Consider the following 20,152-nt stretch of genomic DNA (forward strand, 5'->3'; position numbering starts at 1 on the left):
ACTTAAGTTATGATTCTAATTAGAGATATGATTTAAGCAGTTCCTCTTTCAGTGATTTTTTGAAAGTTTTAAAGGCAAAGATACAATATAGCAAGCTGGGGTAAAATAGGTCAATAACGTTCTGTGTTAACATGCAGGAACAGTAATCCATGGTGATTATTTAGAAATAATTAGTTCATTATCAAGTGCATTGGTTCTACAAACGTTGAAATTGAGTTGTCATGCTGCATGGCTGTTGCCTGCCTGCAAGCTCTTGTATGCCAACCTCAGGGAATAAAATAACCGAATAAACTACACTGCATAAGGAACCCACTATTATATCCGCTCCCAGTCTGTGGAATGCTCTCCCTGATCATCTGAGAGCACCACAGACCGAGGATGCTTTTAAAAAGGGCCTCAAAACACATAGTTTTAATAGAGCCTTTTTGTTGATTTTTATCTAGTTTTAGCCCCACACATTTTATGTTCTTTTTACTCTCTTACTAGTTATTATGTTCTTCTACACTGTATCGCCTTGAGATTTGTTCCACAAATATAAAGCGCCCCTACAAATTGAATATATTATTATTATTATTATTACTATTACTATTAGCTTATCACTTTGAATATGCCCCCGGGTATACCAAAATGAGACGGGAGTGTCGGGTTTACAATATCTTATCACTGCTTTAACTTGGATGACGGCTGGCATCCTCTGTTGGTCTGTTACGCAATCGAGGTCATGCAGTTTGGAAGTCGTGCCGCTTAGGAGTCATGCGCCTGAGCCTCGTGGTTCTCAGTCTGTGGCCGTCACACACACGGCCACAGGTGCTACTCTGCTAAATCTACCTCTTGCTCAGTTAACCCATTGAAACACATTTGTGTGTATATACAGGCTATATATAATGCATTATTAGCAGGCGTTTTAGGTCTAAATGGGTTAATGAATCGGTTAATAAATCAATTAATAAATAAATAATCATAAGTTGTCTCAACTTGTATTTTCAAGTAAAGAGTTTAATCAACTGAATAGGAATGATGTAAACTTGATATTCAATATTCACGCTCCCCTATTTAGTGGATTCTACTAAATGAAAAAAACTGAAAAAGGCTTGCTTGAAAGCATACATTTTGGATTATTGTAATTTTCACTTATTTATTTATTTGTAGGGTTAGTGGGCTGAATGTTTTTTGCAGGAAGGAATCTTACAGCTCTGAAGAGTCCTACTCAAATGCCTTAAAATTACTTAAAAATACAATTAAATTGCCTTAATCACACCCCTTAATAAAAAGCATGTGGTACTTAAAACATTGCAGACCCTTAAACATCCCTTGATTCAGTGAGGGCACCTTAACTCATTCTGGGCCACGCCCATATGACCAAATTAGGTCTAGCGTGCCAGCACTGAAGTCAATGGGAAGACGGGGATATTTGCGAACGCATAAACTATATCTTAAATTATGGCTATGGGTCTAATACACCTGTCGCTTATCAATGACTTGCTTTCAACATGTACGAAACGGATTGTTTTTTCATTGGTTCATTTCCGTTTTATACCGTTTTGAATATGAGTATAGTTTTGGAGATTTTTAGTAATTCCAGAGAAATCCGCGATAATAGCTCTTTAGGGGAATACACAAAACACGTTGTCATTTTTCGGCTGATTTATGAATAGTTTTCAAATAAACGCTAGATTATCGATAGTATATGTGTCCTTATGCACGCTAGAGAAGCGGGCTGAAAAATCGATTATCCATGACTTGGTCAGCGCTAACGTTACGCACACACACACACGTGCGCTCCGATGGCGGAGAAAAAAACATCTGATTAACCCAATACTGGTAAAATAGAGTCCTTACCTCACATCAGATGTTCTGCAAAAAGATTTATCTAATTCCTGATCGCCATTCCAAATATTAATCGCGTTTATTGATCCAACGTTATAGTCCAAAACACATAATCGACCCTTCTCCCAGCCTCGCCAGTGAATGTGGTAACACGATACTGCTTGCCCGAGAAGGGAAACCCCGGACCATGCAATCCAATCCAATGATGTGCAATACCATCCGGGAGACGATAGGCGGCGATATTTGCCCTTTTCGAGCCAGACCCATTCCCAATGATAACGTCAGGCTGGATGGATGAAAAAGGAATGGATATCGCTAATAAAAGAAATAACGATTGAAACCCGAGTTTTCTCGGGTCTTGGCATGCAACGCATGGCGAGTTAACCCGACTAATCTCGTGGTTGGCACTGAATGGGTTAACCCATTCTTCGCCAATCACGTGTTAAGGCGGGTTTCTCCGCCATGCGTTGTCTGCCAATAACTCCGTAAGGCGTTTTTGAGATCAATATTTCATATTTTCGTCACAGAGTCTTGGGTGATGCTGTCTGGGCCATCACAACTCTGCAACGCTTCAATACCGCCACCTCGTGGCCGATCGACGAGTTGCCAAACCGGAAGTGCTCGGCCCGTCCCCTATTTTCGTCCGGCCACTCGCTTATCGTCCCGGGGCTCAATACAGACACCGTCGATATGAATATTTGCCATAACTCAATAATCAACATGATTTGGACGTGTATTAGTAATATACAAACCGGAAATGGATCGCATCGATCAACATCCCATAATAGCGATCTTTTTGCTCCACTCGCATCGCCCAACGCTACGAGGAGACTGGGGTGAGTTTCAGTGTTTTTCTTTACCATTTTCGATACAAACTGCTCTGATCAATATATCACCCATACTACATGAATCATTTAACGTCGGTCATTGAACCCCCCTCCGTTCACCCGCAGATGACCAGGCATGACGTTTAGGACCATGTACAGTTGAAATTTATAATATAACCTTGATCGGTATCAAACTGCATTTGATCATCTAATATATGCATTTATGCCTATATCTCACGTTCTATGAAATACTGCAGAAAATGATAAAAACATATTTATACTCTAGACGGTATTTTAGTATGAATGTGTGAATGAAAAAGTATAACGTTCCTACATCCTGAACGATAGATAATTGATGTTGAATGGGCCATAGTAATGTCAATTTAGCAATACAATTTAAAAAGTTATAGCCCTGCAAAGAAGGTGAACATCTCCATAGACTTATAGCGCTGGCAGAGAGGAGGGTACAATGATGGGTACAATGTTTTCTAGCAATGGGGGTTTGTATCAATAATTCTAATTCTCATTTTGGTTCATCAGTCTAGTCTCGAGTTCACGAGATCCTCCCTCACTCAACTAAGCCATTCTGATTTGACTGTTTTGCTGACGTGAGTAAGGCACTGGTTGTAGTCACTGCCCACAATCAACAATTCGCTCAACAACAGAGCAAGTGGAATTACTTCCTCAAACGGGTTGACGTGCGCAGGTGCCGACAGAGACAGCAGAGAACGAGCGAGCAAGAGAGAAGGAGAGAGAGAGATGGAGAGGGAGAGAGAGAGAGGGACACAAGCATTTACACACAACCTCCCGACCGCGCGTGGGAGTGTGTGTAAATGTGTGTGCGCGCGGGGATGGAGCTTCTCCACTCGCATATCACTGTCAAAATATCATTAATAATAATATTCACAGGGGTAGGCTATATATTGTCATTTGAAATAAGTTACTAATGCATTGTCCCGTGGGATTATGCCCCCCACGGTGAAATTAATTAGTATCCCCCTCAATCTCTCTATATCTCTCTCTGTCTGCTAGTGCAGACTGTGGGTGACTGTCACTCAAAGCACTTATGGGCGGAGCCCAGCCCAAAACAGCTTGAAATCTTGAAGTGGAAAAATGCTGCTTTAGAGTACTTGATTCGAAATACAAAACAATGAATTTCTTTGAAAAAAACTTTACAGATGTGTTCCATAGACTCACAGGAATTGTGTAAAGTTGCCCAAATAGTGAAAGGAATAGCAAGACATGTCCCCTTTAATCAGTAATGTCAGTCTTAACACTTTCTGCGCCATCCACGTATATATACGTTTTTGCTCGCCAACCGGTCAGCGTGTATACAACGCATATATACGTTTTTGGATAGTTTTACGATTTTAATATTCTATTCAATGTCCAGGACCTGTATGTTGCCATTAAAAGGCATACTGGGACCCCGAGGGTGCAGTACTGGCCAGATCCTGCTAGGTGGCAGTATCAAGAGTGCAGTAAACGCTGTTCCAGACCCTGTGTTAGATTTAAACCCCTCCGGGCAGAGCATTTTAGTACAGGGAAGCCTAGAGGTTCACTCAATCACATTGAAACGTGTCCAGGACACTCAATGCATGTGTTGTGCCAGATTATGTCATGGACCAGATGGACATCAGATGGACCAGATGGCAATCAAACAATTGGAATATCCACGGGATAACGCGCGAACCTATACATTCAAAATGTATTATTTTTTGCATGTTCGACGGAAGATACTGACTGTCAAATGACCTTAGTATTGTCTCCATAGCTATAATATAGAATATAGATATAGCTCTACAAACAAGTTGACGCACCCTTGTCTTTAAAGCGTGGCCCAGCTAGAACAGGATCAGGATAATGGCCGGCGCTGAATGAGTTAAATGAAGGGGTTGTAATTCTACTCAATCCTTGCACAATTCTACTTAATTTCTGCACATTTTCTTTCTTAATTTACCTTAACTCATTCAGCGCTGGCCATTATCCTAATCCTGTTCTAGCTGGGCCACGCTTTAAAGATAGGGGTGCGTCACCTTTGTAACTGAGGGGTACAATTCCCTGACTGTATTGATAAGTATGGTATCATTAAACCACTACCGCTTTATGTACTTTAATTACTGGCCATACAGTACATGATATATAAATATGATGAACACTTCCCACAATGAATCGGTTCCACACAAAGTGGTAATTAAGTATTTATTGCAGCAAACGGTACATAATATACTTCTCTATTTTACTTTGGATGCGCTTATAAGGCAAAGGAATGTGCGTAGGCAAATCAATAATGAATGTCCATTCTCTGGTTACGCAGGAGGTAATTATACAACCTGAATCTTAGGGAATTATATCTATGGTACACTAGTAATATATAGCGGGAGATACTGGAAGGGTCCCCCCGGTTGTAAGCCAGCAGGGGTAGAGGATCTGTCGGTAGTAGAGAGTCTGGTCAACGATGACTAAGGAGACTCCAAGTACAGGAGACGGTGCAATAGTCTCTTGATCCACAGACGAATACAGCTGTTCTCCGTAGACTGTAGCTCCACAGTGAAGAAAGCTAGCCGGCCTCAGGCTCTCTGAGGCGCAGACTCGACGTGGCTCCTCACAGGGTAAATCCCACACGTGTAGGCGTCGGCGATTCTCCGCTCCATAAATCACAGGACCAAAACAAATATAATCCAGCCGCAAAGGGCTATGTAGTCGTCGGGTAGATTAATCCAGTGTACATGTCCACACGGTTCTCGTCTAGGTCTCCTTGGGTGAAAGCGCCATGAAAGCAGCCCAGCCTGGATAAGCACTCTAGCTGATATGAGGAAGCGTTGGTGATGCTGGTCACTGTAGAACTTTAGCCGCACGATACACTATACACAAATAGACTATTACTGACTTAATAGAAATATGTCGCACTCGACGGTATAGCGCCAAACTCTGACAATTCAGTTATTAATTTGCACGTGGTCTCAATGCTCTATTTGGGGCCAAACAGGCCATACTTCACCGCACGGAGTATCGTGGGTGAGGCTTCAACTTATTGGGTAACTCTACTTCTGTATTCACCTGCGCCATATTTATATGCACGGCGAACAATCTAGTGCCAACCTCATTTCTGTCTCGTATTCCTGGGCAAGGCCGGGCATGTACAGACATGTCTTGACGGTGGCTTTGAACCTGACTCTGGAGGCACGGCCCTGGCGCCTGTGGACCGCTGTCCAATAGGAGAATGAAATATTATGGTCTGTACTAGGCTAAAGGAATATTCCGTGTATATGTACAAGGAATATACAAGGGATATCAAACGATATACAAATACTATGCAATATATATCAATCAATAAATATATATATTCGGTTTAATCTGATCCTTTGTAACAGCCGCCTCCTAATTAGTCCCACCTAATTAGCTAAGCAGAGACAGATTAACCGCACTGTCCACTACTCAATGTCTGTTGTGAGGGGTCGGGCAGTTCACAAAGTCATGGGGTCATGGTCGTCATCGATAGTATCGGGGAGCCTTGGCAGTTCTATTAGCCTCGCCACGGGTCGGGTGTAGATCCGTCCTAGGACGAGCACTTCGGCTGCTCGGACCTTTCCGTCGGCACCGGTGATCACTTTGCTTACGCGGCCAGCCGGCCACACAGCTCGGGGTAGTGACTGGTCGATAATCATGACGACTGTTCCTTCTGTCAAATTGTCTCTCTCTTTCACCCATTTCTGGCGGGTCTGTAGAGACGGTAGATAGTGGAGTAGGAAGCTGTTCCAAAACTTGTCAGCCAATACTTGACTGTACCTCCACATTCTTCGGCCGTTTGCTTCTTCAGGCCTGTACATTGTCTGTGGTAGCGCGGGGTCCAGCCGCCCCATCAAGAGTGTGTTGGGGGTGACTGGGTCGACATCTGCTACATCACTTGAGACGTAACCGAGGGGCTTTGAGTTCAATACTCCCTCGATCTCCGTGAGGACTGTCATTAGGACTTCTTCCGCCACGGTCTGGGCCCCAAGCACGGCGTACAGGGCTGTCTTTATTGAACGTACTTCTCGTTCCCAAGTTCCACCGAAGTGAGGTGCGTTCGGGGGATTAAACTGGAAGTCAATCTGGGATGGAGCGAGGTGGGTCTTAAGTTCTGGGCCCATAGCTTGGAAGCTCTCTCTCAGCTCTCTTTCTCCGCCTTTAAAGTTTGTCCCATGATCAGACAATAATATAGACGGTTTGCCTTTCCGCGATGTGAATCTTCGGAAGGCCATAAGGAATGAGTCTGTGCTCATGGTTGGAAGGAGTTCTATATGCATCGCTCGGGTGGTCATGCATTTGAATACAATACCCCACCGCTTCTCGGTTCCTCTTCCTTTCTTTATATACAGCGGGCCGAAACAGTCCATACCGGTGGAGTGAAAAAACTTGTCGCCGAGTCGGAGGCGACAGGGAGGTAGGTCAGCCATCCGGGGTATACTGGGCTGCGCTCGCCATTTACGACAGTCTAGACAGGTTCGCTGGAAGCGCCGCACTGCTTCTCTCCCTTGCAGTATCCAATAACGACGTCTGATCTCCGCGAATACTCTCTCTGCCCCGGCGTGATGCACATCCTCGTCGTATTTCTTTATGATCAGCTCTGTGACCTTGTGTCGGCTGTTTAAGACTATCGGGTACTTGACGTCATCCGGTAAGTCTGGAGCTCTCCGCAGACGACCACCCACTCTGATGAGACCATGGGCGTCGCTCTCGGGGGCTAGGTGGAGCAGTCTGCTGTCTGATGGGACGGGCTTTGCTCCCTGTAGACAGTCTAGCTCATCGGGGAACGAGTCTCTCTGGGCTCGTTGTAGTAGAAGAAGTTCTGCTTCTTTGTAGTCAGCTGCTGTAATGTCAGTAGTGAGCTGAACCTCTGGGTGGTGCCACAGGAATGTCTTTAGCTGCGCACTCTCTAGGGTGAGGCAATCGTCTATGTCGGGGTCTGTGGAGACGAGTGTGTTCAATCCACAGAACATAGATTTCTTGTTTTCAGCCTCCTCTTTACTCGCTTCCCGTGGGGTGGGTGTAGGCCACTCTTCTTCCGGGAGCTTGAGGAACTCTGGCCCGTCACTGTATAGGTTGTGACGGGTGAGGTCATCCAGGGACATTCCCCGGGTGATGACGTCAGCTGGGTTGTGTTTTGTGTCCACATACCTCCAGCTTGCTACTTCTGTTAAATCTTGAATCTCTGTGACTCTGACTCCCACGAAGACCTTGTATCTGCACGAATCAGACCGGATCCATGTGAGTACTGTCGTGGAGTCTGACCACAAGATTGTTCTTTGCACCGGAATGGTGAGTTCACGTTGGATTAACGTGGCGAGTTGCGCTCCTGCTAGGGCTGCGCAGAGCTCTAGACGCGGGATAGATTGTTGCTTTCGTGGGGCTATTCTTGAGCGAGCCAGGATGAAAGCAGTATGTATTTCTCCTCCCTCCTCTCGGGCACGCAAGTAGGCCACCGAACCGTAGGCTACTTCGGAGGCGTCGCTGAAGACGTGCAGGTCCATCTGGCACGTCTCCGGCCTCACTGTGGGTGGGAAGTAGCTGCGGCGTATGTTGACACCTGGGAGTGAGCTGAGTTCCGTCTCCCACTCTCTCCATGTGGATGCAAGGTGTTTGGGTATGGGGTCGTCCCAGCCCTGGTCCTTGTCCCATAACGCTCTTACAATCATCTTTGCCCTGGTGGTGTAAGGTAGAATACATCCCAACGGGTCATATTGTCTGGCGAGTGTTCTGTATACACTCCGTCTGGTGGTTGGTAGTGCAGTCGACCTTCCCTGCTCCTTGGTCAGGGGTGTGTGTTTATAATGGAGCGAGTCTGTTTTGAAGCGCCAGACTAGTCCTAATGTCATTTCTTGGGCTTCTCCTGGGATGGTCGCCATCCAGGTCTCGCTGCTTGCTGCCTTGTCCTCGGGGGAGAGGCTGCGCAATACTTGCGGGTCGCTGCTGGCCCACTGCCTGAGATCAAAGCCGCCTTTGATCAGGGAGGCGCGGAGCTTGAGTAGAAGGGCCTCGGCTTCTTCTGGCGTCGAGACGCTTTGCAGACAGTTGTCCACGTAGAAACTATTTCCTACACTTTGTCGGACCTCTTCATCAGCTGCTGGGTCCTCTGCGACGTGCTTTTGCAGTGCAAACGTAGCACAGCATGGGCTGCATGTGGTTCCGAAAGGGAGGACTTCCCATTGATAGATGGCTGGTTGCTCATCCCCGATCCTCTCTCTCCATAGGAACCGCAGCAGGGGCTTGTCCTCCTCCACTAGTCTCACCTGCAGGAACATCCCTTTGATGTCGCCGCTGATGGCCACCATGTCTTGGCGGAAACGTAGTAACACGCCTAGTAGAGAGGGGCCGAGTGTTGGGCCGGGCAAGAGCTCTTTATTCAGATTTTGTGATCCGATCTGGTAGCTGCAGTTGAACACAATACGATCCTTGCCGTTGTGGTGGATTTTGTGGTGCGGCACGTACCATGATTCGGTCGTCTGATCGGCCTCTTTAATGTCAATTTTCTTTATGTGTCCCGCTGTGATTAGCTTGTTAATCTCAGCGCGGTACACCGTCTCTTGAGCGGGGTCTCTGGCTAGGCGCCGCTCTGTGTTCAATAGATACCGCTCCGTCGCTTCTTTTGGGGCGTGGAAGGTAGACATACCCTCTCGCCTCAGGAGTGGAGTTGCGTATCTCATCACTCCGTTGACTTTGACTCTCTTTGTCCCCTGCTCGAGGAGGGCTATAGCGTAAATGTCTTCCTTGGAACGAATGTCTTTCTTTTCGTTCTTAAAGGGCATTGTCTCTAGTGTCCATAGCCTCTCGACATGCTGTAGGAGGGTGGTGTCTTCTTCTGTCACTCTGGAGTGGAGGCAGTTAGTGGCTGCTGTTCGGTTAAGAGACTTAGCGAGGGGGCCTTGTAATGTCCATCCTAGGCGGGTCTCGACTGCTGCAGGACAGCCTCTGGGCCCTGTGTGGACCCGGTCAATCGGGACGATGAGGTCTGCATGGTCGGAGCCTATCAGCAGGGTCGGGGTGGCACCGTCTATGAGCGGTATAGGTAGTTGACGCAGGTGCACATATTTATCCATCAGCTTGGCGATGGGGTAGGTGTACTGCGACAGGCCTATTTCTTGGCTGGTGAAAGCGTTAGTAATCCTATACCGTCTCTCTGGCTGCCCGCTTGCTGCGATAGTGAAGGAGACATTCTCGCCCTTTATCGTCTTTAGATCTCTTCTTATTGTCCGAATCGTCATCTGGTTTTCGCTCCCCCGCAGCCCCAGCTGGGCCGCAGCAGACGCGAGGAGAAGGGTCTTCTCTGACCCGTCGTCAAGGACGGCGTAAGTGTCCATGACCTTATCTTGGTAACTCAGTGTTACGCGGACCACCTTTAAGAGCACCCGGGCGCCCCCGCTGCTGGCGGGGTCAATGTACATAACACTTGCCTTTGTGCTGCTTGAGGGTGCAGGCTTTCTTCTGTTACTGTCGTGTAGGACATCTAGGTGGGCTCCGTCACACCGACTACACCTCTTCTTTAAGCGGCAATCGGCTGCCATGTGACTGCGCGCACATCGGTAACAGCGTCGGTTGGACTTTATCCATTGACTCACCTCGTCGGCGGTCATCTTCTTGAACGTGTCACATTGTGACAACCAGTGTTCCTTTTCGCAGTACGGGCACACCATCTTCCACTTCTCTTTCATCGAGGGGGTACTGTGGTTCTTGCTGCTCGGTACTGATTCTGATTGGTGCATGACGGTCACCAATCTGCGGCCATCGTTTGCTCTCCTAGGTCCCTCTCTGGAGCTTGGTGTGCTCCGCATGAACGTATCCAACCGTAGGCTGTTGACTTCTCTCGCCAGGAAGTCGGCTAGGTCTAGGAGGGATGGCTCGGGACCGTTAGGATCACGGTGGTCTCTTTGCCGCCTGAAGCGCTCTTGTCGGGCGGGCGGAAGCTTCTCTAAAATCCTCTCGACATTAGAGTTCGCGTACAGTTCGTGCATACCCTTTTCTCTTTGCGCCCCCAGCATCCCTACCAGGGATTGTACCTTGATAGACAGGTCATCTAGTGAGCGATTGTCTGTGGCTGGGGGTAGGCGGTCAATATGCCTTATCTCTTGTATTACGTAGTCCCATATGCGTCCATATCTTTGGTCGAGTGCTGCTAGAGCCGCTGTGTATGGGGTAGTAGAGGTGGCATAGGCCAGCGCTATATTGTGCGCTCGGGGCACCTTGAGGTGCTTCAGTAGGATAGCATACTTGTACGGTTCATCAGCTACATCGGACATCATTGTCTCTAAGCACATTCGTAGCTCTGTGTACTGTGCTCTGTTCTCGTGGGTGAAGTCCGGAAACGTCGGTGTGCCAATGTATGATGCCATGGATGGCTGGCACATCGGTGAGCGTTGGAAGAGAGGCCTCCTAGGCGAGTCTCCTCTTACGCCTCTTGGTGGGCTGGTACCTGCTGGGTACCATGGCCCGCGTATCCAGGTGCTGTTCCTCGGGGCTGGTCGTGCGTCAAGCTCACCCGTGAATTGAGTCGGGGGTCTGTAGCGCAGAGCCGCGGGGGTAGAGCCTGGGCTGTACTGGACCTCCTGGTCCTGTGGAGTACTGTGCTGCTGTCGGGCTTGACTCTCCTCCTCTCCCTCTTCTTCTTCCTCTGGCAGGTCCTCTAGATCCTGTAGTCGTCTATTTAGCCTCTCCGCGGTGTAGACCGTTTCTTCCTTGTAGCTGGGTCTCACTTGGACCGGTCGGGGAAGGGGTTCGGAGGGGGGTATAGGCTCTCTCTGGTGGTCGGGCTCAGGGTCGCTTGATCGGGTAGGGGAGGGTGCCCTTGACCCTTGTCTTGACGAGGCCCTGGAACCCCGTGCGGAGGGAGGGGGTGTTGCCCTGGTGATCAGCTGCTCCATTATCTGCGCTTGTAATCGGTCGCGCTCGGCTTCGCGCTTGGTGAGAGCGAGGTCGCGCTCTGCTTCTCTTTGGGCACCGGCAGCGGCGCGCTGGGCTTCGGCGGCGGCGCGCTGGGCTTCGGCCCGGTCCCTTACCATATTCTCTTCCGTCTGAAGGCGTCTAATCTCTAGACGTATACGATCTTCGTCGCTCCGTTGCTGCGCCTGAAGGCGTTCTCTTTCCATGGAAGAATGTTCGCGCTCACTAAGCGTCTGTGCTTGGAGTCGATCGCGCTCTGTTGAGGCTGCTAGGCTGGCGAGGAATGCCTGTGCCAGCATCTTGTCCGCCTCGCTGGGGGAAGACGCTGGTTGAGGTGATCCGCTCCTGGCAGTACTCGTTGGAGATCTGTTCTCCTGTGGCGAGTCCTGGAGATCCATCTCCGGGGTGCTCTCCTCTTCTTGTAGCGGGTAGAGTTCCATCCCTGGAGAGCTGTCTTTATCCTGGAGCTCTCCGGGGACTACTTCTTCGGTCTTGGCGGGGGGTAAAGTCATGTCGGGTCCCTCCTGGTCCCTACCGTGAGCTTGGTCAGTTACGTTAGAACCCACTAGGGCCTCTATTGGCGGGGTAGCCTGGTCGATAGGGTCGGACATAATTTTACTATCTACTTTTTCCGCGTTTACCGTCTGTAGAAAGCTAGGTAGTATATTGGCAACGTAATCCTCTAAGTACTGAGGTGTCTGCCGTCTACGCTGCGGGTGATCTACTTTAGGAGAACCGTTTTGTGGAGTGTTCATCATAGGCCATGTCAATATTAATACCACTATATTAATATTACACTAGTTACCCTCCGGCTCGAAGGACCAATTGTAACTGAGGGGTACAATTCCCTGACTGTATTGATAAGTATGGTATCATTAAACCACTACCGCTTTATGTACTTTAATTACTGGCCATACAGTACATGATATATAAATATGATGAACACTTCCCACAATGAATCGGTTCCACACAAAGTGGTAATTAAGTATTTATTGCAGCAAAAGGTACATAATATACTTCTCTATTTTACTTTGGATGCGCTTATAAGGCAAAGGAATGTGCGTAGGCAAATCAATAATGAATGTCCATTCTCTGGTTACGCAGGAGGTAACCTGAATCTTAGGGAATTATATCTATGGTACACTAGTAATATATAGCGGGAGATACTGGAAGGGTCCCCCCGGTTGTAAGCCAGCAGGGGTAGAGGATCTGTCGGTAGTAGAGAGTCTGGTCAACGATGACTAAGGAGACTCCAAGTACAGGAGACGGTGCAATAGTCTCTTGATCCACAGACGAATACAGCTGTTCTCCGTAGACTGTAGCTCCACAGTGAAGAAAGCTAGCCGGCCTCAGGCTCTCTGAGGCGCAGACTCGACGTGGCTCCTCACAGGGTAAATCCCACACGTGTAGGCGTCGGCGATTCTCCGCTCCATAAATCACAGGACCAAAACAAATATAATCCAGCCGCAAAGGGCTATGTAGTCGTCGGGTAGATTAATCCAGTGTACATGTCCACACGGTTCTCGTCTAGGTCTCCTCGGGTGAAAGCGCCATGAAAGCAGCCCAGCCTGGATAAGCACTCTAGCTGATACGAGGAAGCGTTGGTGATGCTGGTCACTGTAGAACTTTAGCCGCACGATACACTATACACAAATAGACTATTACTGACTTAATAGAAATATGTCGCACTCGACGGTATAGCGCCAAACTCTGACAATTCAGTTATTAATTCGCACGCGGTCTCAATGCTCTATTTGGGGCCAAACAGGCCATACTTCACCGCACGGAGTATCGTGGGTGAGGCTTCAACTTATTGGGTAACTCTACTTCTGTATTCACCTGCGCCATATTTATATGCACGGCGAACAATCTAGTGCCAACCTCATTTCTGTCTCGTATTCCTGGGCAAGGCCGGGCATGTACAGACATGTCTTGACGGTGGCTTTGAACCTGACTCTGGAGGCACGGCCCTGGCGCCTGTGGACCGCTGTCCAATAGGAGAATGAAATATTATGGTCTGTACTAGGCTAAAGGGATATTCCGTGTATATGTACAAGGAATATACAAGGGATATCAAACGATATACAAATACTATGCAATATATATCAATCAATAAATATATATATTCGGTTTAATCTGATCCTTTGTAACAACCTTGTTTGTAGAGCTATATCTATATTCTATATTATAGCTATGGAGACAATACTAAGGTCATTTGACAGTCAGTATCTTCCGTCGAACATGCAAAAAAGAATTAATTTAGAATGTATACGTTCGTGCGTTATCCCGTGTTGAATATAAGTATAGTTTCGGAGTGATCCGGGCTAATTCCTGGAAAGCTGAGTTATAGGGCGCTACGTGAATTCTGCTAAAAGCATTGGCGTTTCCTCCCTGGACACGCTACTATTTCCAAATCAAATGTATATAATAGGTATTATGTTTCATCATGAATGCATGAAAGGGGGGGGGGGTCGTTTCTGATGCTTTGATGGCCAGTAACGGCTTTCTGTTTGAACACCACACACGCTGATCAGCCAGATCGGTATGAAATCATTGCAGGATCAAGCTGGAATTGACGTCAGATAGTCCTTATACCTTTGATCGTGGATATTCCTAAAAGAATATTCCAATTGTTTGATCGCCATCTGGTCCATCTGATGTCCATCTGGTCCACGACATAATCCGGCACAACACAGGCATCGAGTGTCCTGGACACGTTTCAATGTGATCGAGTGAACCTCTAGGTTTCCCTGTACTAAAATGCTCCGCCCGGAGGGGTTTAAATCTAACACACGGCCTGGAACAGCGTTTACTGCACTCTTGATACTGCCACCTAGCAGGATCTGGCCGGTACTGCACCCTCGGGGTCCCAGTATGCCTTTTAACGGCAACATACAGGTCCGTGACATTGAATAGAATATTAAAATTGAAAAAATATCCAAAAACGTATATATACGTTGTATACGCGCTGACCGATTGGCGAGCAAACACGTATATGTACGTGGATGGCGCAGAAAGTGTTAATTCTTATTTAATGACAAGGTTATTTCATGGGTTTATTAAGGTGTAAATGAAGGGACTCTGTTCCCTGTAGTCCTAGATGTAATCCTACTGAGAAATGTTTCATTACACCTTATAATGACTGGGCTCTGACCAGAATAGAACTAATCTCTGACTCTCTCTATGAATAGAAGATGGTGATATATATACAGTACATAGTATCACCTGCTCTAACACATCCACTTAGCAACAGACAGACTGAGGAAGAGCATATTCCAGAGACAGCCTATATGCCGATGCTGATATTCCATGCACTGGAATCTAAGATACGTTAATTTAGTCCTGATTGGCAGATAAACTCTTGTACTCTAATCGGGGTCTGTTAAAAATAAAAATGCCAGTTAAAAAATCATGAGATTTAGCAATTGAATATCTAAATTGTACCCCAGAAAAGCCATGCCTGTCAAACAAATCCATTGCACACAGACATAGAAACAGAAACACACTCATGCACAGACAACCATGCATACAGACACACATTGTCTATAAATACACAAAAGATACATTTGAAATGTTTTTATGTAATTGTTACGATGCACCAAGAAGATGGAGAATCCCTTTAGCTATATCAAGGCCTAAACTGGCTCTCATGTCTTGATGCAAATTCAATTTCTGTTCATTTCTGTAATCCTCGGCCAAAAGAACCGGTGTGCTTTATATAAGTGTAATGGTTGTGACAACGTCACCTCAAACTTCGATGCCCCGAGGGAGATTCGAACACGGGTCTGCCACGCCACGTGCAACTACACAGACTGCTATACCAAGAGGTGAATTCACTTCTTTGTACCGTGTCTATGCCTCTTTTGAGGATGTGAGAGTGAGTTTAACCCATAGCACCGTTACTCACCCCAGCCCTTCGTGACTGTGCTTCACGATACCATCCTGGCACCGCTACTCACCCCAGCCCTTCTTGACTGCGCTTCACGATACCATCCTGGCACCGCTACTCACCCCAGCCCTTCTTGACTGCACTTCACGTTACCATCCGTTACACTCACCCCACTCCACCCAAGGCATCCGGGTCACAGCACCATTGTAACGGTTGTGACAACGTCACCTCAAACTTCGATGCCCCGATGGAGATTCGAACATGGGTCTGCCACGCCGTGTGCAACAACACAGACCGCTATGCCAAGAGGTGAATTCACTTCTTTGTACCGTGTCTATGCGTCTTTTGAGGATGTGAGAGTGAGTTTAACCCATAGCACCGCTACTCACCCCAGCCCTTCGTGACTGTGCTTCACGATACCATCCTGGCACCGCTACTCACCCCAGCTCTTCTTGACTGCGCTTCACGATACATCCCTTACAATGGTGCCGACTGACCCAGATGCCCGGACGCGGATGCCTTGTCTATGCGTCAAAAGACGCATAGATAGACACGGTACAAAGAAGTGAATTCACCTCTTGGTATAGCGGTCTGTGTTGTTGCACGCGGCGTGGCAGACCCGTGTTCGAATCTCCCTCGAGGCATCGCAGTTTGAGGTGACGTTGTCACAACCGTTACATAAGAACACGCCGCGCTCAGCTTGTTAGCCACTACTATTGTAGAACCCTTCAGACGAATAACCATGCAACTCCGGTTTTGGACAAGCCTGTGTATTTGCAGTTGTAAACTCCATCACTTTGAGTGTGCATGTGATACATCACCAGAAAGTGCTCAACCTCTACTGCTTTAACTATGAATGAAAACAACGCTCTAACATCTAACGCATCTTCAGATAATAAAGTTTGAAAACATTGTTCCTCTGAAAACTGAAAACTGAGTCATTCTTCATCTGAGGTATTCAATTAACCCTTGTGTGAAGCAGCATCGTTTCTAATTTATTCATGTTCATCATAGATTTCAGTTTGTGGATTCCAATGGACATTATCTGATCACCAGCAACCAGTCTTGTATGATACCAGCATAGACATCTAAATCTAAAAGGTACAAGTATACTGTAGGTCTATTTGTGGAATGTTTTTTAGTAATTTGCTAATCTGCCTGCATGAGTTAGCAGTATATTGTATGCATGACGTGGGTAAAACCAGTTCTCATTGAGGGTCTGTATACTGTAACACCGTCAATGGTCTAACTGCATTGACAACATTAATATTTTACTTATGTGCCACTCATTACTGTTCGACTTTCACCTTGCCCTCCAGTGGTCGCGACGACAGAGAGAAAGGTCTCATGTATAATGAATCCCATCCCATGCCCCTATCAGAGGTCCATCAGGGGCGCCTGCATTCTAGGATGAAACAGTAAACCGGGAGGTGTAGTCTGACGTCACTTTGGACCGCCCGCGAGGTCCACCCGTATAGGGATTTATCATTGGGAAAATGGATTATCGGCTATTGTAACAATTCTGCCTCATGAACATTGGAAAGCTTTCCATTTTTGCACAAAATTAGTTCCCTTCTATCACTAACATTGATTCTGAATTACATTGCACAAAATGTGGGACCCTCTCGAAAACGAGATACTGTATCTCAATGTGGTTTTCCCAATAAAGAATTTCAATATAACATTATTATTTAAGCATTCTTGTTTGAAATAAAATTAGGCGATTTTTTTTTACGATTAATTGCGAATATTTTCATGTTGAGCTATAGATTGTGGATGAATACGCACAGAAAGGTACACCATGCAAATGTTCATGCTTTATTTGTTTTAAACGAGACGATTTAGAGATGGGCAATGGGGGAATACATTGCGTTTTCAAGATGGTGGACCGGCCAGAAACAGCAATGACGTAACCACTACACCTCCTACAGAGCTGTTTAACCCATGTGACGTGTGGCCATAAAGCCTCTTTCATCCCAGGGGTAAACGTCCACCAGTGTCTGTCCCACAGGAGCAGCGCAAGTACGTTGTATTGAAAGCAATTGCTCTGGCTGCGTATCAAGCATGTCTTTCTACAATGTGCAGCGGTATCAATGAGTGCAGGTTATAGGACAACTGCTTACTCCATGGTATACGTTTTTTTTCTTTTTTTTTGTATGGTACGCTGAACAAGCTCTAAAGAGAGACAAGGTTTAAGACAATCACTGGAAGTAGGTCAGCAGTTCCTTGTGTGACATTGTGGCTGATCGTGACAAACACTAAACATAAGACCTGACATCCCCCAATGACTTGACTCCTGCTGGAGCATCACGTTATCACGCTGTCGCTGTGAAGGACGCACTCTGGATCTGCATGTTGCCAGATATAGTCCTAAACCAGGGATGTAGTGGAGGGTAAAGCCCACCTTGAACTCAATTTACCCACTTTAGTGGAAGCAGATATGAATCTTGAATCAGTTGAAATTCATAGAATAGATTATAACAAGTAGTAACAGATTGATGCAAATGAATTGATCCAAATTCAGATGAAAATGTGGCCTCTTTAAGTAAATTAAACATTATATTATTCTGAATAGAATCCCACTATAAATACGTTTTTATATGTTATGATTATTGCCGTTATTGTGATCATGAACTGGGGCTTACTTGGCTTTTATTTTACCACTGGATTAAAACTGTGACAATAACAATAAGACAATAATATGATAACTCATACTACAATAATAACTACATATGCTGGGAGACGGTCCCCACGGTGAAAACTGATACAGCTGTATATAAACAACAATTCATGAATGTTCGCATCGAGAAACACTGTAGTACACAACTTGGCTCAACAGGTAAACAAAACAAAAAAGTATTAGATTTTGTGCCAGCTCGTTGTTCTATTATGGACTGACAGTAAAAGTCAGACATTGCATTTTTATGCAGACAGCAGGAAATCATCCTAAGCCAAACCCTGTGTCTGTCTGACAAATTGCCAACCTGCAGGTCTCGGGTCTGTGTCGCATTAGGGGTGTTAGTGTGGCACCGTGGGGAAACCACAGCCTGCAGCCAGGAACGGGGAGATGCTAAACCATGACATATGGCTCCTCACATCCTCCTGTTGTCTGTGCTACTACTGTCCCTTTTAAAGTCCAACCAAAATTTCATTTGGACGACCGATATTCTTCTTCAGAATATGTCCATGTCCATCTATTACCAAACGTGCATTCCGAGGACTTGACATGGACCACACACATTGACAGTGTAGTAAAGAAGGCACGGCAACGCCTCTACTTCCTTAGGCGCCTAAGGAAGTTCAAAGTGAGTCAGAAGATCCTCAAGAACTTCTACTTCTACTTCAGTTTGAACAGGCTGACTCTAGAGGTATGTGGCAGGGCCTCAGAACGATGACAGATTACAAAGGCACCTCCCTCAAACTGAACAGTGACATCTCCTTAGCAAATGATCTCAATACCTTCTATGCGAGGTTTGAGGCTGTGAATAACAACACCAGCCTACAAACCACTGCAATGGAGGGGGGGGGGGCGCTGCTGATGGAGATTCAGTGTTCAGGATAACAGAACATGAGGTGAGGAGGACCTTTAAGAAAGTGAATATCAGGAAGGCAGCAGGACCGGACGGCATCCCCGGCCGCGTCCTAAAAGTCTGTGCCGACCAACTGGCCCCGGTATTCACTGACATATTTAACCTGTCCTTAGAACAGGCTGTCATCCCCACCTGTCTGAAGAAGTCCACCATTATCCCTGTACCCAAAAAATCTACGCCTGCTTGCCTCAATGACTACCGCCCTGTAGCTCTCACCTCCATAGCCATGAAGTGCTTTGAGAAGCTAGTGAAGGGCTACATCTGTTCCTCCCTCCCCACCAACCTGGACCCCCTGCAATTTGCATATCGCCCCAACAGGTCCACGGAGGACGCCATAGCCCATGTGCTGCACACAGCAGCATCACACCTGGACAAGAGGCAGGGGAACTATGTGAGAATGCTGTTCATCGACTACAGCTCAGCATTCAATACCATAGTCCCCTCCAAACTCATAGCCAAGCTCAGGGACCTGGGCTTGAACTATGACCTCTGCCAGTGGGTCTTGGACTTCCTGACGGGTAGACCCCAGGTGGTAAGAGCAGGCAACTGCACCTCCTCATCACGCTCAACATAGGGGCCCCCCAGGGCTGTGTTCTGAGTCCCCTCCTCTACTCCCTGTACACACATGACTGTGTGGCACAGCGGAACAACAACACAATCATCAAATTTGCTGATGACACAGTAGTGGTGGGCCTGATCTCTGCCAACGACGAGAGGGCCTACCTGGAAGAAGTAGAGAATCTGTCGCAGTGGTGTCAGGAGAACTGCCTCTCCCTGAACGTCAGCAAAACAAAAGAGATGATTGTGGACTTCAGGAGGTCGGGGGTCAGGGACTACAGCCCCCTCAGCATCGATGGGGCACCGGTTGAGAGAGTGAACAGTTTCAAGTACCTCGGAGTCCACATATCCGAGGACTTGACATGGACCACACACATTGACAGTGTTGTGAAGAAGGCACGGCAACACCTCTACTTCCTCAGGCGCCTAAGGAAGTTCCAAGTCAGTCAGAAGATCCTTAAGAACTTCTACTCATGCACAATAGAGAGCATCCTGACTGGCAATATCACCTCCTGGTTTGGGAATAGCACCGCACAAGACCGTAG

This window comes from Notolepis coatsorum (assembly GCF_963971535.1).
Source record: "Notolepis coatsorum genome assembly, chromosome: 14".
Classification (NCBI taxonomy): domain Eukaryota; kingdom Metazoa; phylum Chordata; class Actinopteri; order Aulopiformes; family Paralepididae; genus Notolepis; species Notolepis coatsorum.